This window comes from Chrysemys picta, chromosome 13 (genome assembly GCF_011386835.1).
Source record: "Chrysemys picta bellii isolate R12L10 chromosome 13, ASM1138683v2, whole genome shotgun sequence".
Classification (NCBI taxonomy): domain Eukaryota; kingdom Metazoa; phylum Chordata; order Testudines; family Emydidae; genus Chrysemys; species Chrysemys picta.
The window spans coordinates 16,904,112-16,923,250 of NC_088803.1; the positions used below are offsets into that span (position 1 = coordinate 16,904,112).

At 44.2% G+C, this 19,139-nt stretch overlaps 1 protein-coding gene and 1 pseudogene across 2 annotated transcripts in view; one reads left to right on the top strand and one right to left on the bottom strand.

Annotated features, from left to right (window-relative positions):
• LOC135975263 (uncharacterized) overlaps positions 1 to 19,139 on the bottom strand; it is a 443,768-nt gene that overhangs the window by 203,070 nt on the left and 221,559 nt on the right. The window lies entirely within an intron of this gene.
• Positions 16,052 to 16,981, top strand: LOC103306791 (olfactory receptor 5V1-like; annotated as a pseudogene).

Sequence of the window (19,139 nt, forward strand, 5' to 3'; positions counted from 1 at the left end):
TGGGGTGGGATGCACAGGTAGAGAAGGCCTTTCTCCTCCCCGGGATGATTGCATCTTCAATATCCTGTCACAATGTGTTGCGGGTTTTGAGGGGGGCAGTCGGGGGCAGGACGTGGGTTGGCGTCGGATTGGTGTGGAGGGGGAGACATGTATGCGGGGTTTGTACTGTACTCACCATGTGGTTCCCTATTGGGTCTTCGGCAGCACTTTGGCAGCGGGTCCTTCAGTCGCTCTGGGTGAAGGATCTGCCCGCCGAAATGCCGCCGAAAACCCGGAGTGAGTGAAGACATCCCCTCACACCCTCCACCACCGCCGAAGTGCTGCCGAGGACCCGGTAGGGAACCGGTTCTTAGGATTTTGGGAGTTCATCACTGGGATAAAGGGCAAAATCAGGGCTCGGGGGGAGGAGCAGGAGTTAAGCTCGGGGTGAGGTGCTGGCAGAGGGTGACAGAGGGCAAAACCTGACACAGGCGGGGCACAGTGAGTAATAGTTACCCCCGTGGGATTGAAGAAAGAACAGGAGTACTTGTGGCACCTTAGAGACTAACAAATTTATTAGAGCATAAGCTTTCGTGGACTACAGCCCACTTCTTCGGATGCATATAGAGTGGAATAAATATTGAGGAGATATATATACACACATACAGAGAGCATAAACAGGTGGGAGTTGTCTTACCAACTCTGAGAGGCCAATTAAGTAAGAGAAAAAAAACTTTTGAAGTGATAATCAAGATAGCCCAGTACAGACAGTTTGATAAGAAGTGTGAGAATACTTACAAGGGGAGATAGATTCAATGTTTGTAATGGCTCAGCCATTCCCAGTCCTTATTCAATCCTAAATTGATTGTGTCTAGTTTGCATATCAATTCCAGCTCAGCAGTCTCTCTTTGGAGTCTGTTTTTGAAGTTTTTCTGTTGTAAGATAGCCACCCGCAGGTCTGACATTGAATGACCAGACAGGTTAAAGTGTTCTCCCACTGGTTTTTGAGTATTATGATTCCTGATGTCAGATTTGTGTCCATCAATTCTTTTGCATAGAGACTGTCCGGTTTGGCCAATGTACATGGCAGAGGGGCACTGCTGGCACATGATGGCATATGATATATGATATATATGCCATCATGTGCCAGCAATGCCCCTCTGAAACCCAGTGGGATTGAGATGCCCATGTTTGCAAAAGTCATGGGGGGCAAAACAGCTTTTTTTATTTCTCCTCTCACAGACAGCACCTCTCAGCATCGGCTTCCCAAGGCTGAGTTCTTAAAGGCACAGGCACCCCAATGCCTAGTCAATGCAGCTCCTCTTTGTCTGATCTAACCTACTTGAGGCTATGTCTACACTACAAAATTCAAAGCGCTGCCATGCGTGCCGGTGCTCCTGGTAATCCACCTCGAGCACTGGGAGCCAAGCCTGTCCACACTAGTGCTTTAAAGCACTCAAACTTGCTGCGCTCAGGGGAGGGGATGATTTTTCACACCCCTGAGCCAGCAAGTTAGAGCGCTTTAACTTGCCAGGGTTGATAATCCCTGAGACTTAATTCAATGAAACATTTTACATATATCCCCTCAGAAACAAAGAATCCCTAATCACTGTATCTGATTGCATAGAGTCTCCGAGCAGTTTCCCAAGTTGTCTTACCTGCTGCTGGGATTCCCTGAATTCCCTGATTTTTTAATTTTTTTTCTTCTCATTTTTAGAGCAGATGTTTATTCTGTTGGATCATCTGACCTCCACTCTGACTGAATTTCTGGTCTATTGTCAAAACTTTGTTTTCAGTCAATCCACCAATGGTGTAAATATTGGTGATCAGACCAATAGTCCGTCTACTCTAGTATCCTGTCGTGTGACAGTGGCCAATGCCAGGTGCTTCTAAGGGAATGATCAGACAGGCAATGACTCATTGAACCATCCCATTGTCCACTCCCAGTATCTGGCAGTCAAAAAACGTTTTAGGGACATGCAGAGCATGGGCCTGCATCCCTGATTATCTTGGCTAATAGCCATTCTACTTACCCTGAGGGACTGATCTAATTCTTTGTTCAACCCATTCATAGTTTTTCCTTTCAAAATATAATGCACACACATCTACAACACCAAGATACCTTTACAACCACAAGAATTCTAAAATCATGAGTTATACACCCTTGAGTCAAGAAATGTTAATAAATAAATATCTTTTTTTGTTCCTCTTTGTTCCTGAGCCTGTAGGATGGGTGCAGGAAGGCCAGTTCCAATGCCTTGAGCCTAAACACCTGAATGAATATTAGGGCTAGTCTACACTACCTGCTCGGATCGGCTGGTAGAAAGCGATCTCTCGGGGATCGATTTATCGCGTCTCATCTAGACGTATAAATTGATCCCCGAATCGACACACGTACTCCCACCTCGTCAGGAGGAGTAAGCGCCATCGACAGGGGAGCCGCGGCAGTTGATTTGCCGCCGTCCTCACAGCGGGGTAAGTCAAAAAAGATACGTAGAATTCAGCTACGCTATTCGCGTAGCTGAATTTGTGTATCTTAAATCGATCCCCCCTCCCCCAGTGTAGACCTAGCCTGAGTCTACCCTCATACTCCCAACATTTAATATACCTAAGGCCATATCTACAATTTAAGTGTGGGTTAACTCAAGTTATGTCACCATAGAGTCACTATGGTTACTATGTCACTTGTGTGCATGCCTCCTGGACTCCTTGCCTCAGCAGTCAGGGTACTCACCAGAAGCACTTGTATAGATTCAGAATGAGGTGCACCATGAATAGATATCCCACTGTCCACCCACTGTATTTTGGGAAGCTTTGGTTTGGCAGTGTATGCTGGGTACCAAACAGGTCAGACAGGGGTTGTTGTGGCCATGGGATCAAACTTCTTATAACGCATTGTTAACCATCCACTGAACTAAGTTAATGAGGTTACAGCGGGGTTTTGCAAAATGGAGTAAGCTTTTTAAAATGGGGTTTTAGTTACAATATGGAATCTTATTAAAACAAGTGTAATGAACAATTTAAAATGTTGGGAGGCAAACAGGAGTTACAATGTTAGAACAGTGAAGTTTGGTTTGTTCATTTGATACAGAATAAAGTCATATTAATAATAGTAATTAAAGAAAAGAAACAATTTCATTCTTCAGCTCTACATTGACTCGCAAATGACCCTTCAATCCAGAGGTGTTGAATGGGTCACACTTTATGTAATTGTCTCAAGGCTATATAATTTTTTTGAAACAATCTGAGCTGGTGGTTTCAGCATCCAACAGAACATACCACACATTACAATTAACATTAAATTTATCAGAATAAAGAAAAGAATAATTGGGGGCCCATGCTTTAAAAATATCATACCAATGGTGCATTTTAATTTGTTCTGCTTGTGCAGATACTCTTTATATTTCAGATCCCTGATGTAAAATAGCCAGACTGCGTGTCTGAACCTGGGCCTGTGTGATTTCAGTCAGTTGGATAATTTGGTTATTTTTCTTCATTAGTTTGTACAGACTTGTCCAATTAACCCACAAAGAAAAGTTTAGAATATTACTGGTATCCATTGTGTTAGTTCTTTTATCCTCATGAGTTTGGAAGTGATAGGTTAAGGTGTGAGTTTTTAACATAGTTATATTAGACATACATTGCTCTATTGGTGGTTCTTTCCACAAAAGCTTCTTTAATCCAATGCCTCTGTAGCGAGATTGAGACTCACCAGTGCAGCGCCTCCTGCTGGTCATCTCAGGAATTAGCTCTCCAGTGTACAGAGCACCTCCTACTGGCCAGTGTCGCACCTGCCACTGGCACCTGCGTCCCTGCCAGACCCCGGTGCCCTTTACCTTGGGGTGCTACCCCCACAGTAACCTCTTATTCTGGGTTTCCCCTTCCAGGGGAACCCCTAATCCTCTAAACCCACCTTGCCTCATTTGGCTACTGCCAGTCATCATCTAGCCCCCGCTCACTGGGGCAGACTGCAGTGTAATGGCCACTCATCATTGGCAAGGGCCCTGCTGCCATTGTAGCTGATTCTGACAGATAGCAGTCTTACATATCAGTGGTGTGAGAAACTGCTGCCTGTAGGAATTAGCTTCATCACATTGCAGTGTTACAGGGAGCACATCCCTATAGTTTGCAGTTTCATACACATATATGTGTGTGAAAATGATATCTTTAAGACCATGCTACCCGCAGCAGCGAAAGATCCAACTTTGCTAAAAAAGGTATTTCAAGCAGTCTCACATGTAAAACCAACCTGATAGCTTTCTTTAACAGTGTAACAAGCCTACAAGCAGTACATGTGGTATATCTTGCCTTTAGTAAGGCTTTTGATACTGTCTTCCATGACCTTCTCATAAACAAACTATGGAAATGAAACCTAGATGGACATAACAATAAATAAGATGGGCATAACAAGTGGGGTTCTTCAGGGATCAGTTCTGGATATGTTTCTATTCAAAATCTTAATGATTGAGATAATGGCATAGGATTGAGATAATGGCATAGAAATATGATAACAGTTTTCAAGCATGTACAAATAAAGTAGGATCTATTCAAAATCTTAATGATTGAGATAATGGCAGAAATATGATAACAGTTTCCAAGCATGTACAAATAAAGTAGCATCTTTTTACAGAAGCTGTTTCTTACAATCTGTACATATCACTAACTGCTACAGATAGCACATTTCTACACATAGCAATTTCACATATACTATAGTGCAAGAAACTGCTACCTGTAGGCATTTGCTACATCAGGTAGCAGTTTAATACAATAGCAGCTTCTAATGGTCTATAATTATCAGAAAATGCTTCCAGTAGCACCATTCCTACGAGGAGCAGTATCTTTCACTACACCGGCAGTGGAGCTGATCTGATCACCTTATCAGCTCAGCTCCCCCACCAATGAAGATCAGCCCCTGCCAGCACTGCTCCACACCCACCTCAGGCTTGCAGCATGGCCCCCTGTTTCCCAAATGATTACACCCACGTTAAAAATTGAGGGGTGGGCATGTTTTTTTTAAGGATTTTGTAAGCCTCTCAGAGATCATGGACATATATAGCCAGCCGCCGCTCATGTATCTATTTCCATTTCTAATATCACTTCATTCACCTTTACATTAATATAATAAAGGGGATGAGATCTTGGCTGTTCATTTTTCCATCACATACAGCTCCATGAAATTGTTCATCTCATAAATCCTATCCTCCAGGAAGCACAGCTGTCTAGTTTGAAGGTCTCCTGTTTGCAGGTGTACTGATGGGTTCCTCTCACCCTCCCCATGTGCTATAGTGCTCTGTGACAAACCTGGGCAACTTGCGTGCACTGCAGCTCATTAAAGAAACCCAGCCTCTCCTGTCTGTGTGAAGTCCCTAATGGCTCACTGTGTTTTGTTTGGGTCCCATGAGAGGTGTCAACCATCATCATTTTCACCCCCTCCTTGTGAAGGACATAAATCCACACCGTGTAGAGGTCAAAGTATAGGGGTTTATTACACACAGCGCTGGCGGAGTGTCACCTGGCTTATTAGGCTCAGAGACACTGTCAATCAATTGATTACAATGAAATATATAGATTTTCCATGGGCAGGGGAAAGTGACGGGGTAGGCAGTTCCACACCCCAGGATAGATTCTGCAGCAAGACAAGATAGCACAATAGCCAATGGTTAAAAGGTTACACAATGTCTCCGCCCATGGTCTCAAGTTAGCAAGTTAACATTTGATTAATACTTTGATAAAATGTTATTAGTATAAAATATATATGTTGAATTCTGATTTGGGGTCCATAGGAATGGAGTAACTCCTTTGATTGTCCGACAGGTACATGTCTAGGGGATAAAACAAAGAAACAGTGAAAGCATATGGAAATAGAGATTGTCTCCTTTATGTCTTAAGGCAGGGCATTGGTCCCTTGGAAGGGAGGTGGAAGGATGCCATATCATTATAGTGACATGTGCCAATATTTCATAAACTCAAGGTTGGATCTGTGGGAAGACTGTTTTCCCTTCAGGAGAAACACAATAGGAACAGGGATCCTTTGTTCAATTTGAAACATTGGATGAAACATAATTATTCAGTTATTGCTTCAACATCTGGCATTTCTACTGACCAAGCAGATCTTAGCAAAGGCAATGTTATTTTGTTTACCCTAGCTTTCTCGTAGCTGATCACTATTATCTGGTCTCCAGACCAAACTCTGGACTTTGGGTCTGGAAAAGAGCTGGCATAATTCATATACCAGGTCATTATATAACATGCACATGGATTTTAAGCCTTCACCTTGAGACCCTTTTTTCCAACCTGGCATGATGGTGTTAGGGAGTGCTAATGTCAATGTTAAGATTCAGGCCTGTATTTTTGCCTAAAATATAGTATTTTAAGTTTTGCTTCCCTGTTTAATTTTTGATACATATATTCTTACTAATTCTTACTCCATGAACAAAAGCGATCCTTTCTAAGAAAAGAACAACAACACTGTGTATATGTTGCTTTTGCCCAAGCCAAATGGGTTTTTTAGAATAAAAATAAAAACAAATAAAAACAGTTAAAGTGTTACTGGGCATGGTAAAAGTATAATATATGAGTGCACCCTTAAAAACTCCCTCAACTCCTTATCTCAAAGCCAAGGTCAAACAAGCAGCCAGTCGGGAACAGCAAATGAGGGATTTGTGTGTGGGGGGGAGATAAAACACTAAAAAGACCAAAAAATGCCTGCCCCTGACCGTAGCACAACCTCACTCCCTTATCCCTCCCATGGGGGTACAAAAGGGGTGAAATAAAAACTCCAGACTCATGACCCCCCAAACCAAAACATAACCATAAGTTTATAAGGGATGAAACTGTCGGCGTGCATTTCGGGTATAATTATGCCTACTGAAAAGGATGCCTACTGAAAAGGGAAAGTCAAAACACTGAAAAACAAGGCTGTGTTATAGAACACATGCTTGCTGAAACTAACCCCGATAAACATTCGATTGCCTGCACTTTGATCGTCCGGTCTTCTGCTTTCTGTGTGCACAACAAGAACCAGAAAAAATAAAAAGGTAAAGAAAAAGCCCCCTAACAAACAAACCAGGACCAGCTTAGTTTCAAATTACTGGCACGTTTTCCTTTGTAGAGTCAAACACAGCTGTCTCCACAGCTCCATCTAGTGGCAGATCCTTCTTATACACACACTTTAATTCTGGGTGTTTTACTCCCAAAACAAATTGAACCTTGAGACCTTTCTTCAGAACATTAAAACAAGCACCAGAGATATTTTCCCCTTCTATTTGATTTCTTACATGAAACTTATATTGTGCTGCCTTTCACATGGAACCCAGAATTGCTCAAGACAGTGAAGGCAGGAGAGAGACCCTGCCTCACCTAAAATTGCTAACCTGAGCCAGGTCTCCCAGGGCAGTGAGATTAGACTGAGAGCACTAAGCTCTGTAACTCTGGTGTTGCTTTGTGAGGAGGGGAGAGTTTGTGTCTCCTTGTTTTCCTGTCTTTGCAACTGTAACAGACAGAGACTTTTAGGTCCAGATTCACAAGGTGGATTTAGGTGTCTAACTGCTGCATTAAGTGCCAACATTTAGAAACTGATGGCATTCATGGAAACCCTGCTCAGCTGCTCCCTAGCCCTATAGGTGCCTACAAACCTCAGGGGTCTAAGTTTCCACCTGTAGAGCCCCCAAGATGCCATTATTTTTGCCAGTGGGCATAGGCAAAGCATCCTAAGCACTGACACTGCTGAGCAGCTCAGCACCTAACTCAGGCCTAAACCTCACTGGAATTTACAAACTAGGTGTTCCCCCACCTATCTTGCCTAAGGGGCCTGATCCCGTGGGTGTGCTCAGGTCTCTCTCTCTCTCTCTCTCAATCTCTCCTGCTGAAGCTGTTCCACTCTGTGTACATACTTAAAACTTCCCTGGAGCAGGGACTTGGCGCCAGGGTCTCCCAGGAGCAAGGTACTAAGCCACTAGGCTAAAGAGAGAGTGAGAATTACTCTACAGCCTAGTGGCTAATGTGACTAATGCATTTTCCTGAGAGAGCTAGGTTCCAGACCCTGCTTCAATGAAAGTTGGACCCGGGTCTCCCACCTCCCATGAGATTGCACTTTTGGCTGGCTCCTGGCGCTCCCAAGATCCTCAGGAGTCCTGCCTGCCTGCCTGGTGGGTTGCTGCCCCCTACTAGAGCTTCCAGGCATCACACTCTCAAGGCTCTTCCCTCACCATTCCCACAATGTCCAGGAGGGGTGAAATTAGTATGTGGGAAAATGGTGGTACTTTTCTGAAGCTAGACCAACTGTGAAGTTGAGTTGAATTCACAGAGTTCTTGGTCCTCCAGTTTCCAGAAAAGAACATGAAAGATTTCAGGGGGAAATTAATCATGTGTGGCTTTTATGGTAGCAGTCCTCTGCTAAGGCTAATGGAGTCTGGTGTCTCTGTCCACACCACACTATCAGTTCACGTTACACTCACCTCCCAATCTCCATCCAAAATTCCATACTCCCAGCCCAACCACCAAAAAGAGCTATAATAAGGACAAAAGCACTTCACTTAGAAAGGAACAATCAGTTGCACACTATGAAATGGGAAATGACTGCCTAGAAAGGAGTATTGCGGAAAAGGATCTGGGGGGTCATAGTGGATCACAAGCTAAATTTTAAGTCAACGGTGTAACACTGTTGCAAAGAAAGCGAACATCATTCTGGGATGTATTAGCAGGAGTGTTGTACGCGAGACCACGAGAAGTAATTCTGTTTTACTCCACTCTGATATGGCCTTAGCTGGAGTACTATGTCCAGTTCTGGGTGCCACATTTCAGGAAGGATGTGGACAAATTTGGAGAATCCAGAGAAAAGCAACAAAAATTTTTAAAGGTCTGTGTGACGGGATCTGCTTACCCCGCACTAGCCCAGACAGGGTTAAGCCCATGGTACTGACAGCGGAAGTCCCGCCTTCCTGGCAAGATTGGGCATGCTCCAAGTGCTCTAGTAGTATAAAGGGAGGGAGACCAGCTCATTCTGGACTGGAGGCCGCAGGGGGAGGACCTGCCTGGGAAGCTCCTGCGGAGGGCCAGCCACAGCTTCTGATTATACCGGGAATCAAAGCTGTCCACAGCCCACCTGCACCCTGGCGACTGGAGGAACCCCTGGAGATGACTGGCCCTGCCAAACACAGAGGACCTGACATCTCATGGGAAACCCCAACATAGACTCTGGTAGGAAGTGACCCAGGGAGGGTGACAGAGTGGTACCTGCCACCCGGAGAAACTCAGTGTGTTTCGGTAGGACCCCCCACCCCCGCTGAGTCAGTGGCAAGCCACTACGCCACTGTTAGGGCCCTGGGTTGGAGCCTGGTAGAGACGGGTGGGCCTGGGCCCCCCTTCTGGGGATGTCCCACCCCATAAGGGGCGCCCCAATGCTTTGTAGACCCTGGCCGTTAGGCCACACTGCCCTGCACCCAAGGGCTGCTCTGTAGACTCTGGCCGCTAGGCCATGCTGTCCTGCACCCAAGGGCGGCACTATAGACTCTGGCCTCTAGGCCACCCTGCCCTACACTGAAGGGCTGCTTCATAGACTGTGATGGATAGGCCACGCGGACCTGACCGTAGGGGCATGGACCTTCACAGTCTACAAACATGACCTTAAGGGAAAATTGAAAAAAATTGGGTTTGTTTAGTCTGGAAAAGAGAAGACTGAGGGGGATTTGATAACAGTTTTCAAGTACATAAAATGTTTCAAGGAGGAGGTTGGATAAGCACTGGAATAAATTACCTAGGGAGCTTGTGGAATCTCCATCACTGGAGATTTTTAAGAGCAGGTTAGACAAACACCTGTCAGGAATGATCTATATAATACTTAGTCCTGCCATGAGAGTGCAGGGGACTGGACTAGATGATCTCTCAAGGTCCCTTCCAGTCTTGTGATTCTATGATTCTATTCTATTTCTGTTGAACTAATCAACAGTGAAACAGCTATAATGGTGTGCATAGACCCTAATTGAGAAGCGAGAGATCCATCACCATGTTCCATGAACATCTTGGGTCAAATTTATCCCTGTCACGAATACATTGATTTTAATGAGGTTAGAGCAAATATTTCTCTCTGGAGATTCCAAATGACTGCTACAAATTTTAGATGCTCGATTCTGACTAAAACTCAGTGGAATTCAGACCCCAAACTTCCTTAGATCCCGTTTAAAATCTTAAACACAGATTTTCCACACAGAATCCTTTACCAGGGTCACGTCTGGTGCATTTATTTCCCACCCATGAGGCTCAGGCTAGGTCTACACTACCCACCTGAATCGGCGGGTAGAAATCGACCTCTCGGGGATCGATTTATCGCGTCCCGATGGGACGCGACAATCGATCCCCGAATCGATGCTCTTACTCCACCAGTGGAGGTGGGAGTAAGCGCCGTCGACAGAAAGCCGCAGAAGTCGATTTTGCCGCCGTCCTCACAGCAGGGTAAGTCGGCTGCGATACGTCGAATTCAACTACGCTATTCACGTAGCTGAATTTGCGTATCTTAAATCGACTCCCCCCTGTAGTGTAGATGTACCCTTCGACACATTTGTTTCTGTAAAATTGTCAAAGCCAGAGACGTGCAAGTGATCTACACCACTCCAGAAAGACACACCCTGGCTTTGGATGTAAACTGGCATAGAAATGTATATCAACAATGAACACCACCTTTTCCAGATACAATCTACATCAAGGCTGTACACTACAATTAAATGTACTTCACCAAAGAACAAGATGCTGACTTTTTTTTCCATCTATAACTGCATCATCCTTGAAAACACACCAGAAGCTCTGGGGATATCTTCTCAAGAGCCATTTTTAAAGTACATGTACTTAAGTTCTCCTTCAAGTTCCCCATTGTTAGTAATAAAGAGCCAGCACCATTTATTTATTTGAGCTAGTAGGTGAGATATATTTCACGAGGGAAACGGTGGGGGCGACAGACCTGTCTGGTTTTAAGATTAAGTTAGATAAGTTTATGGAGGGAATGGTTTAATGGTAAAACATAGTAGCCAAGGAATACCAAGCAATGGTAGGTAAATAATATAATAGCTAACAGAGATCAGGCTAGAGACTCTTGCCTAAATGCTCGGGGTCTTACTGATCGCCATATTTGGGGTCGGGAAGGAATTTTCCTCCAGGGTAGATTGGCTGAGCCTCTGGAGGTTTTTCGCCTTCCTCAGCAGCATGGGGCAGGGATCACTAGCAGGAGGGTCTCTGCCAATTGAAGTCACTAAAACACAGTATTGGGGACTTCAACAGCAGAGTCCAGGGAAGGGGTAGGGACGGTTTTGTGGCCTGCAGCATGCAGGGGGTCAGACCAGATGATCATAATGGTCCCTTCTGACCTTAAAGTCTATGAGTCTATTAGTCTATGTATTGCTATAGCTATTATAATGGATCTGATTGTTCAATCTTTCATGCATGTTTGAATTCTATCTATCTATCTGTCTATCTATCTGTCTATCTGTCTATCTATCTATCTATCTATTTTCCCATTTCTGTATTTTCCTTTCTGTCTCTTTCTCTTTCTCTCTGTGTGACCATTTGTGTCTCTATTGGAATGTTCATAACTTTCAGGTGTTGTGGAAATCAGAATCTGTAGTCTTTTAAAAAACTACCATGCCTTTCACGGGCACATACATTTCTTTCATGTAACCATCAGATAATGTAATCTTTCTGCTTTTGCTATGCTGAAAATTAATGGATCTCAGTATCAAATGGACTCAGGAATCTTAAAATGTAAAGTGTGAAATATAAGGAATATAATGATTCGAAATGTTATTAATTAAAATAAGTTATTGTTATCTATCAATCACCAAATTAGTCTCTCTCCATCTATATTTGTGTCTCTTTCTTTATCTATCAATCTAACTCTTTGCCTGTCCGTTGAATTAGTTGAAAATTATGGTTGTTGGAAACGATAGAATTTGGCTCTTCAGAAGAGAGGTGTTATAACGTGTCATGCATTGGATGGTCCAGACATTTCATACTTCAGCACTATCTTTAGGGTATTATTTTTTCTCTTTGAACAACTGACTGATTTCTAACATTGTGTTGTCTTTCTAATTCAGCTAAGCTGAAAGTTGATGGTGGATACCAATGTAAAGAGGACTGCGATACTTTGCGTGGTAGAATTGTGGGAATTTAAACAAAATAAGAATGAAGCCTAGGGTGAGTCTTTATTTTGCTAATAATTATCATTATCATCTCTCTCTTTCTCCCTCTCTCTCTCTTCCTCGGTGTGGAAGCCTCTCTCAGTCTCCTTCTCTATCTGTCTAACCATATTATTATACTCAGTGCTTACAGTGAGGTTGTGGAGATCAGAACTTGGCCATTTATTCCACAATGCTACCATGTTTCTGAATACACTGAAGTCTCTCTCCCATAGGAAATTTTTGTTAGAATATTGAACTTTTTTTCTGAATGGACAGCTGAGTTGGAAAAAAAAAGACAAAAGGTACTTTGCATGAAATCTGGAAATGTGTAGCCACTAAGTAAATGAAGACTAGAGCATTTCTATATGTTCTTCCACTTTGAGAAAATTATCTATTTAGTGTTGTCATATTACTGTGCTCCTGACTGTACTATTAAACTTACAGTCCACAAAGATTAACATCCTTTATTTATCACTTGGATAGGTACTCTACGGTCCATGAAAGGACAAGCTGTTTCCAAAATCCTGGCTTTAGCCTTGGCTAAGGGAAAGACTCGTATCCAAGTGTGACAGCAAAGATGAGGAATCAGGAATTTGCCTATGCTCTCCTTCAGGTACTCAGAAGTGTGTGTGATTGGCCTATAGAGGATTCCTGAGCTCTATTCCAAGCTGCAAAAGAGGAGTGGGCTCTAGGGTTTAGAGGTTCATGGGGCTCCTGGGTAAAGCTGGGTGAATTTTTTTGGACAAAGAGTTTATTTGTTGAGAAAGGATGTTTCAGTTAGCCAGAAGAGGAGGAGTACCCTTTAAGATTTTTAGACTCCTTGTCCAGACAAGTATCAGAGGCGTAGCCATGTTAGTCTGGATCTGTAAAACGCAACAGAGAGTCCTGTGGCACCAATAAGACAAACAGATGTATTGGAGCATAAGCTTTCGTGGGTGAATGCCCACTTCGTCAGACGTGTGTAATGGAAATTTCCAGAGCCAGGTATAAATATGCAGGCAAAAATCAGTCTGGAGATAACAAGGTTAGTTCAATCAGGGAGGGTGAGGTCCTCTGCTAGCAGTTGAGGTGTGAACACCAAGGGAGGAGAAGCTGCTTTTGTAGTTGGCTAGCCATTCACAGTCTTTGTTTAATCCTGATCTGATGGTGTCAAATTTGCAAAGGAACTGAAGCTCAGCAGTTTCTCTTTGGAGTCTGGTCCTGAAGTTTTTTTTGCTGTAAGATGGCTACCTTTACATCTGCTATTGTGTGGCTAGGGAGGTTGAAGTGTTCTCCTACAGGTTTTTGTATATTGTCATTCCTGATATCTGACTTTTGTCCATTTATCCTTTTATGTAGCGACTGTCCAGTTTGGCCAATGTACATAGCAGAGGGGCATTGCTGGTACATGATAGCATATATAACATTGGTGGACGTGCAGGTGAATGAACTGGTGATGTTGTAGCTGATCTGGTTAGGTCCTGTGATGGTGTTGCTGGTGTAGATATGTGGGCAGAGTTGGCATCGAGGTTTGTTGCATGGATTGATTCCTGAGTTAGAGTTGTTATGGTGCGGTGTATGGTTGCTGGTGAGAATATGCTTAAGGTTGTCTGTGGGTGAGGACTAGCCTGCCTCCCAAGGTCTGTGAAAGTGAGGGATCATTGTCCAGGACGGGTTGTAGATCACTGATGATGCATTGGAGAGGTTTAAGCTGAGGACTGTAGGTGATGACCAGTGGAGTTCTGTTGGTTTCCTTCTTGGGCTTGTCTTGTAGCAGGATGCTTCTGGGTACACGTCTGGCTCTGTTGATTTGTTTCCTTATTTCTTTGTGCGGATATCGTAGTTTTGAGAATGCTTGGTGAAGATCTTGTAGGTGTTGGTCTCTGTCTGACGGGTTGAAGCAGATATGGTTGTACCTAGCGCTTGGCTGTAGACGATGGATCGTGTGGTGTGTCCGGGATGGAAGCTGGAGGCATGAAGGTAGGCATAGCGGTTGGTGGGTTTTTGGTATAGGGTGGTGTTAACATGACCATCACTTGTTTGTACTGTGGTGTCTAGGAAGTGGACCTCCCATGTAGATTGGTCCAGGCTGAGGTTGATGGTGGGGTGGAAGCTGTTGAAATCATGGTGGAATTCTTCCAGAGTCTCCTTCCCATGAGTCCAGATGATGAAGATATCATCCATGTAGCGTAGGTAGAGAAGGGGCCTGAGCGGACGAGAGTTGAGGAAGAGTTGTTCCAGGTCAACCATAAAAAGGTTGGCATATTGTGGGGCCATGCGGGTGCCCATGGCGGTGCCACTGGTCTGGAGGTATATATTGTCACCAAATTTGAAATAATTGTGCGTGAGGATAAAGTCACAGAGCTCAGCAACAATTAGTACTGTGTCATCATCAGGGATACTGTTCCTGACAGCTTGTATTCCATCTGTGTGTGGGATGTTTGTGTAGAGAGCCATGGTGAGATATCCATGGTGGCTAGGATGGTGTTTTCTGGGAGATCACCAATGCATTGTAGTTTTCTCAGGAAATCAGTGGTGTCACGGAGATAGCTGGGAGTGCTGGTGGCATAGGGTCTGAGCAGAGAGTCCATATATCCAGATAGTCCTTCAGTGAGTGCACCAATTCCAGAGATGATGGGGCATCCAGGATTTCCAGGTTCGTGGATCTTTGGTAGTAGATAGAATAACCCCGGTCGGGATTCTAAGAGTATGTTGATTTGTTCCTGTGTTAGTGTAGGGAGTGTCCTCAGAAGATGGTGCAGTTTTGTAGTATATTTGTCAGTGGGATCTGAGGAAAGTGGCCTGTAGAATTTGGTATTGGACAGTTATCTGGCAGCCTCCTTCTGGTAGTCAGACCTGTTCATGATGACAACAGCCCCTCCTTTATCAGCCTCTTTGATTATAATGTCAGGGTTGTTTCTGAGGCTGTGGATGGCCATGCGTTCTGCACGACTTAGGTTAGGTTGTGCACATCGGCTGAAGCATTCTATGTATAGGTCCAGACTGTCATTTCAGCCCTCAGGAGGAATCCATGTGGAGTTCTTCTTCCTGTGTTGTTGGTGGGAGGGTATCTGTGTATCAGTGCGCTGTTCAGTGTTATCTTGAAAGTATTCTTTGAGTCGGAGGCAGCGAAAGTAGGCTTCCAGATCACCTCAGAACTGTATCATGTTCGTGGGGGTGCTGGGGCAAAAAGAGAGTTCCCGAGATAGGACAGATTCTTCTGCTGGGTTGAGCGTGTAGCTGGATAAATTGCTGATATTGCTGGGTGAGTTAGGGGTACCACTGTTGTGGCCCCATGTGGCAGGTAGGATTTTAGACACTTACCGTCCTTTTTCCTTTGTAGAGAGGTGAAGTGTGTAATGTAGATCTCCTGTCTTATTTTAGTAAAGTCTATTTGTGTGGAGGGTTGGTTATTTATGAAAGTCTCCAGATTGGAGGGCTCTTTTTTGACGTTTTCCTGTTTGCTGTATTATAGGATGCTGATCAGGTGGTTCCTCAGTTTCTTTGATAATGTATGGCATAATCTCTCCCTGTGGTCTGTGCAGTATGTAGATAGCAATGGATTTTTCACCTTCAGTCCATTTAGTACGATGTCCATCTGTTTGCATTTGGAAAGGAAGATGATATGTCCAGACACTCAGCTGGGACGTATCAGTGTGAATGTCTCTTCTAAAGCAGGGATTTGAACCACAATCATCCCCCCTTTTTCTAGTTAAGCACCCAAACCACAGGGCTATAAGCCAGTCTGGGTGGGCACTTTTCTCATTTGGGTTCAGGCAGGGAGTGTGGTTCAATGATTAGAGCAGTGGGTAGTAGGAGTGAGGTGCAACCTTGAAATAGAGTGTGTTCTGGCAATGAGACACCCTGGGTCTGTTTTGAGCACCGGGAGGGAAGCAGTTTCTGGAGGTTAATGAGGTGAAGAGGTGGCCATGGAAAATCAAACCACACCAACTAAATTCATCCTCTTGGGATTTTCCAAACTCCCAGTCTTGCGTTTCCTCCTCTTGGGCATCATCTCCATCATCTACATTTTTACCCTGCTGGGGAACATGCTCACCCTCCTCCTTTCCTTGGTGGAGCCATGTCTCCGAACTCCCATGTACCTCTTCCTGGGGAATCTCTCCCTCCTAGACATCTTCCAGACCACCACCACCATCCCCCAGATGCTGCAGCACCTTCTTTCAGGCAGCAGCAGCCTCTCCTACACAAGCTGCATGGCACAGCTCTACTTCTTCCTCTTATTTGTGGGGGCAGAGGGCATTCTCCTGGCCACCATGGCATATGACCGCTATGTGGCCATATGCAACCCACTGCGCTACACAGTGCTCCTGAGTAGCAAGCTTTGTTCCACATTAGTGGCTGCCTCTTGGCTCACTGGCTCTCTCAATGCAGCTGTTCACACAGTCCTCACAATCCACCTGTTCTTCTGCGGTGTCAACAGACTCAGCTACTTCTACTGTGACATCCCACCCCTGCTGGCTCTGTCCTGTGGAGATGTCTCCCTCAGTGTCACCATGACAGTGGTCACCAGCCTCTTCTTGGGGTGGGATCCTTCCTTGTGCATCATCCTTTCATATGTGCACATTGTGTTCAGGATACTGAAGATGCAATCGTCCCAGGGGAGGATAAAGGCCTTCTCTACCTGTGCATCGCACCTCACGGTAGTTCTGTTTTACTATGGCAGCTGAATCTTCACCTACATCAGACCTATCTCCAGCTACTCTCTGGACAAGGACAGGCTGATCTCCCTGCTGTACAGCTTCATCACCCCTATGTTAAATCCAATCATCTACACCCTGAGGAACAAGGATGTGAAGGGGGCTATGAAAAAGGTCTTTGGTAGGAAAATGTTTTTCTAAGGGAGTCAACATTACTGGCATCTACCCCCAATGCTGGGAAAGGAGTGGGATGTAGTGAATTAGAACATATGGGAACTGGCAGTCAAGGCTCAGCCCACATTCTATCCCCTTCCTGAGTAGAGAATAGTGTCTAGGGGGTTAGAAAATAGGAACACTGGGCAGGAATCCTAAGTTCTGTTCCTAGCTCAAGGAGGGGAGTGAGGTCTAGTGATTGAAGTAGGGGCTGCTTGGAGTCAGAACTTCTAGGTTGTAGTCAATGACTGTTGAAGGGGAATGAGGCTGAATGGTAAAGGTAAGGGGGCAGGCTTTCTGAATTCTATTAGGAGAGAGGGCCTAGTGGTTAGAGCAGAGGACTGGTAGCCTAAGGACTGATGAGTTCTATTCTTAGTTCTGCTAGTAATGCATTGTGTAACATTAGGAAAATATTTATGCTTTATTTTCCCCATTGGGAAACTAAAGCTAATGATACTTACTCACTGCTATAAAGAGCTTTGATATTTGCAGATGAAAGCTTTTATATTGGTGGATAGCATTATTATTAAAAATGGAGGTCAATCACTAGGCAAGTTTGAGAGAGAACTCAAACATACACCATTACAGTTAAATTAAATATTAATTATATAACCCTTAATGGCAGGCAGTGTGTGGCCTTGAACATATATATTGGCCATGACGGTGGAATCTGCTTGGCACAACGAGTGGACAACAGTCAGTAATCACTCTTTTGTCACTGACCCAACCATCTATCCACCAGGTTTTGATCTCCCAAGGCACCTATGGTCATCTCTGAACCGGTTTTGAACAGGACAGGGCAAGTGTGTGTCCAATCTCTTCAATTACGGTCACCTTCAGTCTATGTCACTTATCTTTGTCTAGTGCCCACTGACATATTTCGATGGCAGGCTACTGGTTCTCTACCTGGCTGACAATGACACCATTAAATGGCTGGGCACATTTTGCATACACAGATGAACATATACTTTTAACTACAGCCTTGAAACTGCATAATAATGATGAGTGAGTGAAACATTACTTATTACCTACTTCCATGAAGGGATGAGGCTTGGATTTTCATAAGAAGCTAAAGGATTTAGTTGCCCATCTTCCATTGAATTTCCTCATTGCCAAACTCATCCATTTCATCCTCACCCATAACAATTTTACATTCAACAACCTTTGTCCAAATCAGGTGAATGGCCTTGGGTACTAGGATGGTACAGTATGTCACCCTCTTCATAAGCCATGTTGAATAAAAATTTCTAGACAAGTGCATCACAAAATCAATTATATACCTGAGATACGTTGATATTTTCATCTTCTGGACAGATGGCTCAAACTTCCTCATAGATTCCAGCACAAAAAAACACCACCTGTTCCTTAAAATGTGATATACCACATCCAGTGTAATAACAGCAATGTGGGTGAAATCAGACAATCACTATGTTCTCAGATGTACTCACACAGAAAAATGATAGAAGACAAAAACACCCTATCACTTATGGGTGAACACTTTTCACAGATAGGTCAGATATAAAGTGACCAATCAGTCCTCATCCTCATAGGAAACCTGTACAGCACTTTCAAAAGATGAGCTTGGGAGATTAAATTCATCACTCTGCTAGACACCAAAAAACATGGACTGGACAGAGACACTGGATTTATGGTGTATTCCAACAATTTGTAACCCATTAACCCTCTCTTTTTGTCCACTGACTTCCTGAGGAAACTACAATCCATCGGTGATCTTCCAGAAAACACCATCCTGGCCACTATGGACGTAGAAGCCCTGTACACCAATATCCCACACAAAGATGGACGACAAGCTATCAGGAACAGTATCCCTGATAATGTCACAGCTAACCTGGTGGCTGAACTTTGTGATTTTGTCCTCACCCACAACTATTTCACATTTGGGGACAATATATACCTTCAAGTCAGCGGCACTGCTATGGGTACCCGCATGGCCCCACAATATGCCAACATTTTTATGGCTGACTTAGAACAACGCTTCCTTAGCTCTCGTCCCCTAACGCCCCTACTCTACTTGCGCTACATTGATGACATCTTCATCATCTGGACCCATGGAAAAGAAGCCCTTGAGGAATTTCACCATGATTTCAATAATTTCCATCCCACCATCAACCTCAGCCTAGATCAA